Source organism: Sinocyclocheilus anshuiensis, unplaced genomic scaffold (genome assembly GCF_001515605.1).
Source record: "Sinocyclocheilus anshuiensis isolate Anshui unplaced genomic scaffold, SAMN03320099.WGS_v1.1 scaffold267, whole genome shotgun sequence".
NCBI classification, from domain to species: domain Eukaryota; kingdom Metazoa; phylum Chordata; class Actinopteri; order Cypriniformes; family Cyprinidae; genus Sinocyclocheilus; species Sinocyclocheilus anshuiensis.
In genome coordinates this window covers 111296-122226 of record NW_015552637.1, presented here as the reverse complement: position 1 = coordinate 122226, position 10931 = coordinate 111296, and the positions used below count along the sequence as shown (strand labels likewise).

The window sequence follows — 10931 nt, the reverse complement described above, 5'->3', positions numbered from 1 at the left end:
AACTGACCAATCAAACTGTGACAAATCCTGTCAGTAGGGATGGTCCAATCTAAGATTTAGTTTGCATCACCATCACTTGTGTTCTGATATGATTACATCATATAATAAATTTTTTTTTTAAAGTACCACAGGCACCCATATCTAAGTTGTAAAAATGGTAATTCAGAATCATGGTATTGATGTCAACCATTTACATATTCTGGCAACCATAGAGATAATCTGTTGATACATCCCTTCAAGCAAATTGCAACAGCATTATGGAAGGAAAAGAAAAGACAGAATCTACACTTTGTTTATTTACTTTATTTATTTATTGAAATATCTATGTGCTTCAAAATCTTTCTGAGGGATCATCACTGCAAAAACAATACAGTAAGTAGATTTACTTAATTTTTATTTTGCAAGTTTTTGCGCACATAAATTGTAAATAAAATGTAAGTATTGAATTAAGTAAAGTCTACTTAAGTTAGGTAAATTTAGCAAAGGAAATAAGTAAATTTAACATGGCCAGTTAGAGTTTGATGAGTAATTTCTACTTAATTATTTTGTTAAATATGCAATACTCAAGTATATTTCCCTCAGTTACAGTTTATAAATTGTACTCTAACAATGTAGCACTGGAAAACAACCATGCTATTAAAGCATGTGGTTCACTTACAAACATGTAAGTAAGCAAGTAGACAGCTTGTTATCTTTTGAAGATAATATGTCCACTCGATATAATTATTACCGAAATGAACACAGAAACCTCAATACTTGGTACACCATATACAATGACGGTAACAATCAGTGGATAGTGTTTGAGTATAAATGGGTAATTTTGAATAGAAAATTAACTCCAGATATCACAAAACAGTAAGTTACTAAACCTAACAACAAAATCAACCATAAAACAGTGTAAATACAACTCGAAAACAGTGAAAATTTTAACCTTTTTAATTATTCATGCACCAGTGCATGATGGGAAAAACGGGATCATAACTTTGATATTTACTTAAAGAATCCTTGTAAACATAACAAACAATTCCAAGTAAAATATGCTTAGAATTTCAAACTTTAATTTCTACAAGCTTAAATTGAGTAGTAATATAGAATTTACTTAATTTTTTTAATTCTTGCCTGAACTAAATTATTTAATGTATAAATTACATTTGTTTTTATGTAGTATTTACTTCCCCACAAATCATTTTTATCACAGCACTAAAAACGTAGTAATGACTTCTGAAAATTTAGCTTTGCCATCACAGGAAAGAATTATATTTGAAATATGTTAAACCAGAAAATAATTATTTTAACTTGTAATAATATTTCAAACTATTTGTAAAAATTTCACAATATCACCGTTTTTACATAGTATTTTTGATCAAATAAATGCAGCCTTGGTGAGACATATTACTGTTTTAACATAAAAGACTCATACATTTATGCATTTGGCAGATGACTTACTTAGCATATAAGGTATACATTGTTATCAATTCATGCATTCCTTGGCATTGTTGATTTCCTTTTTTTCTTAATCTCTAAATGCTATAATGATGTAAAAAAGAAATAATAATAAATAGGTAGGAAAAAAGAAATGAAAATATGAATATGAAAGTGAAAGTGAGCAGAAAACTATTAAACTAATTAAATTGTAGCAGCACAGACTCACTCAAATGTTTAATTCTAAAAGTGTCAAAATAAGTGCAAATATATGAATAAAATCAAGAAAGGTCTAATAACTACAGTATTTGCTTTGGTTCAAAAAAGAAAGAAAGAAAGAAAGAAAGAAAGAAAGAAAGAAAAAAGATTCATTCACTTGTCTCAGAAGAGTTAACTTTTTTCTATTAAAGGATTGTGATCACATTTCGATTTGTTATTATTATTATTATTTGGAATAGTTACTTGAAAAAGAGAAATATATGTTGTTAACAAGAATAACACACAACCTTGGGACAACTTAACATTTTAACTTGAATAACTTGAAAGAAAGAAAGAAAGAAAGAAAGAAAGAAAGAAAGAAAGAAAGAAAGAAAGAAATGAATGAATGAATAGTTCACCCAAAAATGAAAATTTGCTGACAATTTACTCACCCTGATGCCAGATTTGGAGAAATTTAGCATTACATCACTTGCTCACCAGTGGATTCTCTGCAGTGAATGGGTGCCGTCAGAATTAGATTATTGTGATGTTTTTATCAGCTGTTTGGACTGATAAAACAAAATCCACTGTCCAGAAAATCCACATGGCTTTCAAATGCCACAGGATCAGGATGCGTCTTGCCTATGACCACACCATTAAATGAGCCACCGTTCCAACAGCCACAGACAAATTGTGATCGCAGAGAGCAGCGGCTGAACATTCCAAGAAGAGCTGAAGCATATTCACTAAACCTGCTGACATGCTGTCTGAGAGAACCTGTGAGGTGATCTCATTACTTGCTTATCATACCTGAGTCACATACTATATAGACAGCAACAGCACACATTCAAAGTGTACACGCAAGCGGGTACGAGCACATGGCACTTCTATGTGTGGATAAACGAGTCCCCAATCTGAGATGGGAAAGCAATCGCATTGTTTAGCAGGACGAGAGGCGTCTGGGGTCAGACCGCATCTGCAGAGTGGTAATAGATTAGAGGCATATCAGGTGTGGATCCTGTAGACAAGTGGCCCCAGCGTGTGCTCTCTACTCACATCTTTAATTTCACTCACAGTGGGACATTAATGCACTGGCTACAGAGCAAAACAAAGATACAGTCTAAAAGAATAGTTCTGGAAAACTCAAGAATATCTTCCGTCAAATACTGTATATGCATGTGAGACTTGGCTTATAGGGAAATGTGTTCAGTTATATTAGGAGAACTGCAGTGCTCGTTTGTGTCTAATCCAATGAGGTAAGAATAACTTTGTGACAGGTCCCTTTCAGAGAAACACCTCCTGCGGAGATCAGCTCAATAACAAGCGCCAAACTATTGAAGTATTGGACAGACTAAACCAGAGGACACAAACATGAAATAATACATAAGGAGAAAATATCAGACATTGATATTGTGAATATAGAAGCACTCCATGTTTCTGCCTCTGAAAGGAATGTGTATATTTTAGAGGGATAGTTCACCCACAAATTAAAACTCTGTCATCATCTACTCACCCTCAAGCTGTTTCAAATACGATATTTTGAAGAATGTTGGTATCCAAACAGTTGATGGTCTCCATTGACTGATTACATTAACTATCAAAATAACAAAAGCAGTCAGAATTTAGTGGCAAAAAGAGGTATTCAAAATATATTATTTAACTTAAAATCTTCAAAGGAGTGAAAAAGGTGGAAATCATAATTAGGAATAAAATAATATCTTTTAGAATTATTCATACATGTGAAAATCGGCTGAGAAATTAACAAATAGTTCTAACCTGTCTCAGGGGAAGAAAAAATGTCTTTGACTTTGTGTCACTTTTCCTGATAATTAAGGGATAGTACAAGGCTTCTTCACCTTACGAATGGTTTTTGAAAGCAAAAATGCTACAAGATTATAGTAATATTTGTGAGAAATGCTAAAGCAAGACTCTGTTTTTGGAATCAGCACCCCAAAATTAAGTTTTGGATTTCATTCAACAAATATGATGCAAGGCATCTTCTACACTTTGCTGCCCTCTCACCAAATGATGAGCAACTTGCATGACTTGAATAACAGGTAAAAAAAAAAAAAAAAGACCTGAGATTGAGTACATCCATCCACCCAAAACACTTCCATACATTACAACAACACAATGTTCTAGCAACCACCCAGGACACCTTAACAACAAATTAAATACTATTCAAACCCACTTTTGCATTAAAAAGCAGCACTCTTCTTATAATTCTCTTAAGATCTCTTAAAAAAAGTATTGTTGCAAATCACAAATCATCTGTAATCCCAAATGCTGCATTGTACATTTAGTCCCATGTTAGCGAGGCTGACATGTAAACTTCCCACCAGCCCCTCCTAGAGCATTTGGCTCCACTAATACTGTCATTTGTCCTTCATCCCGCCGACTGTCAACTGCAGAGTAATTACATTTTAAACGATTCTGCACACAACTGCTGAGGCATTACGTTTTTAATTCGCACAAATCACACAGAGAACAAAAATCTAATGGGAAAAGGGGGATAAGAAACGTTCATTCAGTGTTCCATTCCTTGATAAATGCACACAAGTTATCCGCACCTCTGGTGTCCATTTATAACATTTTGAATATTTATTTATTTTGGCAACTCTGCATAATCATTTTGGCTATAGGTAATATCAGAAAAAGTCAGAGTTCCGCCGTATGCATTATTCATAAAGGAATGCAGAGGGAACAGGATTTACAAGATAGAACTGAAATTTACCAGAGTCTTCTCTCTCTTTATCATGCACAAAAGCCTCTCTGACAAGGAGAAAAAAGGCCACTATACTGAATGTGTGTAATGAGCAAAATTATGGGAGGATGAAGTAATGGAGATTAATATCTCGCTATAGCCTACTCATTTGCCTCTGAAGACAAGTCATGCACCTTGTACTTAAAAATAACCTTCCACTGTTTGGCTCTTGGGCCAGATTTACTTGCTGGGACTTAAACTTAGTCGACTAGCAACCCATTTATAGCCTCACACGTAGAGCAATTATTCTAATACCATTTAATCAGGATATAATTGTATAGGACCCTAAGAAGAGAAAAAGGCCAATCATTCTGAAGTGACGTTTTCCGCTGTGAATTATTTCCTCATTTTTTATCCTGCACTCTTGACCACTGTGTCTCACTCACACGGGCTCATTTGGAGGGTAAGGTGCAGACCTGTAGATCAGAGATAAATGACTTAATTAAAGCGTGGCTCACACTGCGCTGGAATGATTCCCGTATCCCCATCGTGCCACGAGAGATTATGAACTTCATAAATCAATATGTTTCCATAATAGGATAATGCTCACCCGTTCGCCACCTAAAAGATGGGTTGACAGGGGTTCAGAAGTGAAACGGACGTAGCTGTTTGCACATGTGCGTTAAAGGGTACATCGGATGCAAAATTCACTTTTACATGGTGTTTGCATATTAATGTGTCTTAGCAGTGTGCGGACACAACCACCCTACAATTATTAAAATCCATTTACTCCTTTCTTTAATCTCCAAAAAACCTAAGCAGTCCAAATTCTCAAGCGTTTAGATTTTTTGTGCAGTATGATGTCATACTGCTCAGGCCCCGCCCACAACCGCTGACAAACTTGTTGATATGACATATTAGCAGTGTTTGAGCAGCTGTAGCGACAACAATGACTCGTAAAAAATGCAGACTTTTTGTAGCTGGATGTAAAAGTGAACACAGGAGTCTTCATTTTCTTCCGACATCAGAGCCACTGAGGACGCAGCGAATTAGTTTTTTATTTTTATTTTTTATTTTTTATTGTAATGCGCCTCCAAGTACACAAAAAATGGAAGAGAGGGGTGGGCTGAGCAGTAGCTCATTAGCGTTTAAAGAGACATGCACCAAAATGGCTTTCTATGAACAAGCTGTTTTTGACAGGTAAAAAAGTTTTTGTTTTTCATGATTTATAAGTTCACACAAATTACATACATAAAAGTAAAATAATACATAATACATACATTTAGGATAAAATATAAAAGCAATAGTATAGTATAGTAATAGTATATTATATTTTTTGTATATTTTATATAAAAAGGTGCATTTAGTAATTAGTAATTTAGTGCATTTTAATTATATAAAAACATATGTTTAAAACATGTTTATACATTTTTGGATGATTATTATTATTCATTTAAAAACTATATACACACATATACATACATAAAACTGATTTTTAATAATATAGAATTATTATTATAAGACTGTTACCTTATAAAACATTAATAATCATTTTAATAATAATGATTATTCTCATATTGAGCCATTAAGAACATTAAGAAATTTGTAATATTTTTTCTATATTATTATTATGTTTTTGTATTAAGAGCGATTGTTATTTGATATACAGTTTGAATATTTTGTGATATTTGTATTGCATACATGACTTTTCATAGGTCAGTTCCGATTTCATACGTAATACATATGCATAAGTGAACGTTGATATTTTGAACTGTAAGAAGAAGAAAGGGGCTTGGTGTTAGACAGTCTCTCGACCATTCTTTGAAACTATATTTAATTTGAAGCTTGAAGAAGTGTAAATAGTTATTAAGTTTGATTTTTTTTATTTTTGTTGTATCCTGACAAACGAAAAGTAAACTGCAAGTTTGATTTGACAAAGTTTTGATTTACCTTTGTTCCAGTCCAGCCATTATACAAATATAAAAAAAAACAAGGTGTTTATAGTTTCAACTTTAAATTTTGTACTGTATGTCAAGTAACGATTGCAGTTAGATTCAGTTTTAATAGACATACTGTAGATGATCTAAGAAAAAGCCTTTTTGAAATCTAAAAGTGGTACATTTTTAAACATTTTTTATTTATAGATGTGATGTTTTTTTGGTTACTCAAATAAAAAAAATTAGTGGACCATTTGTCATTTCAAATGACTCACAGAAACATTTCAAATCTGGGCAAAACAAGATGTTCAAAAGTGACAGCTCACATAGAGTATTTCCACTACCGGAACTTTTTTTCTCCTTCAGAGAGAGGTTTCACCTGGGATCTGAACTTCTGAACACCTGTTCAAACACCTCCAACCCTCTGGGCAAGCCTCCAGCGACCCTCTGCTTCGCTTTAGCCATAGAGCAGCATGATCGAGCAGAGACTCTGTGGTAATTGTACAGAGCTCCTCTCTCAACCTTCCCTGTCAGTAGCAAAAAGGAGTCCATCGCTCATTGCTGCCATTACTGGCCTGCATGCCGTGAATAATGCAATTTGTATCCTCCATGGAGCACATCCAAAACAACAGCCATAGACAAACAGCCCATCTGAGTGGAAATCCACTTAAAGCAATGGCCAGGCCAAATCTCTGGGTATTACACACATGCCTATGACCTATAAATTCACCCCTAAATCTCACTGTTAACTGTGTGGAATGTCATCACAGTAATCCAGGATGAGTTTGGTCAAATTCTGTTCAAAATACCAGTCAACAGAACATGTTGATGATTTAAGATCAACGGAAGGAATTTCAGGAGTATTAATCTGATCACTTTTCACACAAGTTTATATGTGTTTGGACCGACATGGGGGTGAGCAAATAATTACAGAATTTTAATTTTGAGGGAAACTATTCTTGGAAGTGTTACATATCACAAAAAGTATGGCAATTAATTTTATAGACCCATAGATGCTGGACAAACAACCTCTTAACACATACAAGTTATTCCAAAAACTATGGAAGCTTATTTCCATGTACAGTATACTCACACAAACACACTGTCTGTCTTTCTTACACACATACACAAGCCTTCAAAAACAACAGTGCTCTTTATACCCTGCTGGGAGATGTACAGAGAGGTGTTAGATTTGTTGTACCTGGGTTTTAAAGGTCGGCAGTTGACCTTCTCTGAGCGCTAACAGCCACTGGAACTGAAATTAATCTGTTTCGGTGGTGCAGGTGAGAAAAAATCGTCTGGCTTCAGATGAAGTTGCTCAGTGAATCATCATTAATTTTAGAAACGGCATTAACCAAAAACATATGTCCGGGAATGTGTGCACAACAGTTTGCATATAGCATATTGATTTAAATACAGCAGTTTCAAATGTCACAAACAATAATGTTTCAGTTGTTCTACCAATGTTTTTATCATTCATTAACTGGAAAAAATCAGTGATTCAAATGATATCATTCCTCTGTGCAGTTATCAGTATTGTGGTATATACCCTGCTTTTTCTTTAAATTTAGAATGATTTTTAAAACTATATCGTAGTCATTATTTTAATCATCATCCTTTTTTGAACAGCCCTTCAGATTTCTCTGTGAATGTGTATAACTTCACAATGCCAAATTTTCAATGCCACAGCAAAAGAAGTCAACAATACTTTGTGCACCGCTAAATAACAGCAAGAAACATCTTTGCATTGAGTTGTACTTGCAGGAAGCATGCCAAAACAAACAAACAAACAAACAAACAAACAAACAAACAAACAAACAAACACATAAACAAACAAACAAACAAAAACAAATACATTCATATCCATTTAACAAACAAATGAATAATCAATCATATCTCAAATTAATATTTTTTTTAGTGAGTCAAAAACATACACAAAAATAAATAAATAAATACAGCACAAACCATGTACACTGACTCAAATGACTTATATGAACTATATGGCCTGATTCCCAAAACAAACAACAAAGCTGGTTATTTTATGGAATAGTTAAAAAAAAAATGAAACATCAATCTGAAACACTGCTCCCTATAATTAACATAATTAGCAGAGAATACTTTGATATGTAAGCAAAATGGACATTAAAATAGTAGACTACAAGTTCTTTCTTTCTTGCTTTTTTTTGTTTATTCGTTCATTTTTTTTCTAGTTCCTCTACTAATCTAACAATTTTTTTTTTTTTACCACTTCTACATCAAACTCCATTTCATTGTCATGTTGCTCTCAACTGAGCTGGAATGCACAACATAATCCTTATATTTCCCCAAACATACTGGATCTCTCATCCATGATAATTTGCCTACACTGATCTGAGCAGAATCATTCCATGCAACAGGAGGTTGGGCAGAATGAACAGGTTTCATACCCCATGTGACTGAATTATAGCAGAATATTATCTCCACATGTGTAGAAGCTTTTTAGTTCTCATGACTGCACAATGGCCCTCAATCCCCTTTGGTCTGCCCACCGGGGACCATCTCTCTAAGACACACACCGCCACGACCGCAGACTGCTGTGAGATATTACTCTTGCTTTATTGGACTCAACTTGATGGGTTTCTGTGGCACATCAAACAACCCTGCAAGGAGCACCTACATCCTTGTCGTTCCTGTTATTGTTTCTTCTTCTACTGTTTCTTCCTGTTATTCTGTGTAACAGATGACACAGCTGGAGACTCGTACATGGCAAGGACAATGTTGAAAGCAAAACAAAACAAAAAAAGCTAATTTTTAGAGTGAATGGAAAAACTATTAGCTTCGTGGATTATTAACACAGGTCCCTGTACTATTGTCATCATGAGAAGTGGCACAGGAGAGAAGCAGATGGCATGCTGAGCTTGGAGAGCAGAAAGGAGCCAGAGAAGGAGACAAGGGCTCCAGACAATGCTGGAACAGATTGCGGTTCAGATGAGCTTTCACAAGCTCCAAATGAAAATGAGCTTTTGTTTGAGCTGTCTTTTTTTTTTTGTGATGGGCATGACACTGCTCATTAAATTTCATTATTGAAACACGAGAAATCTGGAGCCAGTAATATCCCAGGTGGCGCTCTCCTAAGAAGGATATCTTCTGATTCAGCACATCTTACTGAAAGTTTTGTGGCTGAATGTTGGGTTAAATGAGAAACACCTGGAAACTTGAGTTTGGAGTAACTTGGAGCCTCGTTTCTTTATTTAAAAAAAAAAATAGCCCTACAGAGATTGAATAGAGAGAACAGGAAATTATGTGAAACTGCTGGCCACAGCTAAAACAGGATGCCAGAAATGCACATTTACTTTTCATATATCACATTTCAAATTATTTTTAGTCATATTAAAGGAACAGTTCACCCAAAAAATGAAAATTTACTGAAAATGTACTCTGAAAATGCCATTCAAGATGTAGATGAGTTTGTTTCTTAATCGGAACAGATTTTGATAAATGTAACATTACATGTACATCACTTGCTCACCATTGGATCCTCTGCGGTCATTTTCATTTTTGGGTGAACTATTCCTTTAATGGTTGAAATTTTTTAAATGGATTTTATTACATGATATGCAGATTAACCAAATTAATCAATACATATTTGCTGTGAAAGTATGCCAAATATTACATTATTGTAGCATATGAGTAAATCACTGAATAACATTATAATACAGATATTGTTGTATTGTAATGTTTTATTTCCATATCAAATATAAGCCTTTCACTTGGATATCTGTAATCACTATGATAACCTAAAACGATTATAATAAGAAATTCATCATAATATCTACAATATTTTTAATTATTGGTCCCACAGAATAGGTATATTCATTGCTGTCACGGAGAGCGCTCCTGTTACTCTTCCTTCGGGCCACCAGAGGGCCCCATCACCAGAGTACTAGTTTCCTTCCCGCACTACATTTCCCATCAGCCCTGCACCTGTCACTGATTACTCCCCTACACCTGTTCCCCATTACGTTAGACTATTTAAGGAGCTCTTTCACCCAGGTTCACTGCGAAGTCTTGTTTTGCCTTGGTGAACATCTCTGAGCGTTATTTTGGTTACTGTGGACTGTCTTCTGTTATTACCTCTGCCTGCCTTCTTCTCGTGTTGTTTGCTGCCTGCCTCTTGGACTTGTGCTCTGGATACTGGACTGTCGACTTTGGATTGCCGCCTGCCCTGACCTATGACTGCTCCAGTTTCCGAACGATATCTGCCTGCCCCGATCTCAGGTCTGTCTATGATCACGATTCTGTCTGCCCTATGATACTGCCTTATCTGTGTCTTGACCTCTGCTTGTTTGAGTAAGTTACAAATAAAACTGCAAATGGATCCCAGCCGTGTTGATGAATCATTACAATTGCATCTCATGCCAACAATATTTTGTTATTTTTTGCATTTTATTTTATTTAAAGGGGTCATAGGATGCCCATTTTCCACAAGTTGATATGATTCTTTAGGGTCTTAATGAAAAGTCTGTAACATAGTTTGGTTAAAATTTCTCAATGGTAGTGTAAAAACCACCTTTTTTTACCCTGTCAAAAACAGCTCTTTTCAGAGCATGCAGATTTGTAGCATTTTCCTTTAAATGTTAATGAGCTCTGCTGACCCCGCCCCTCTCTTCCGAGCCGCTCTCAGAGAGACT

General features: G+C 34.9%; 1 protein-coding gene across 1 annotated transcript in view; it reads right to left on the bottom strand.

Annotated features, from left to right (window-relative positions):
- Positions 1-3153: 3153 nt before the first annotated feature.
- The window catches only part of LOC107666864 (syntaxin-12-like), a 101565-nt gene continuing 93787 nt past the window's right edge, over positions 3154-10931 (bottom strand). Inside the window, exon 4 of the mRNA XM_016458365.1 lies at positions 3154-3214. The gene's annotated coding sequence lies outside the window, so the exon portion shown is untranslated. The remainder of the gene's footprint in view (positions 3215-10931) is intronic.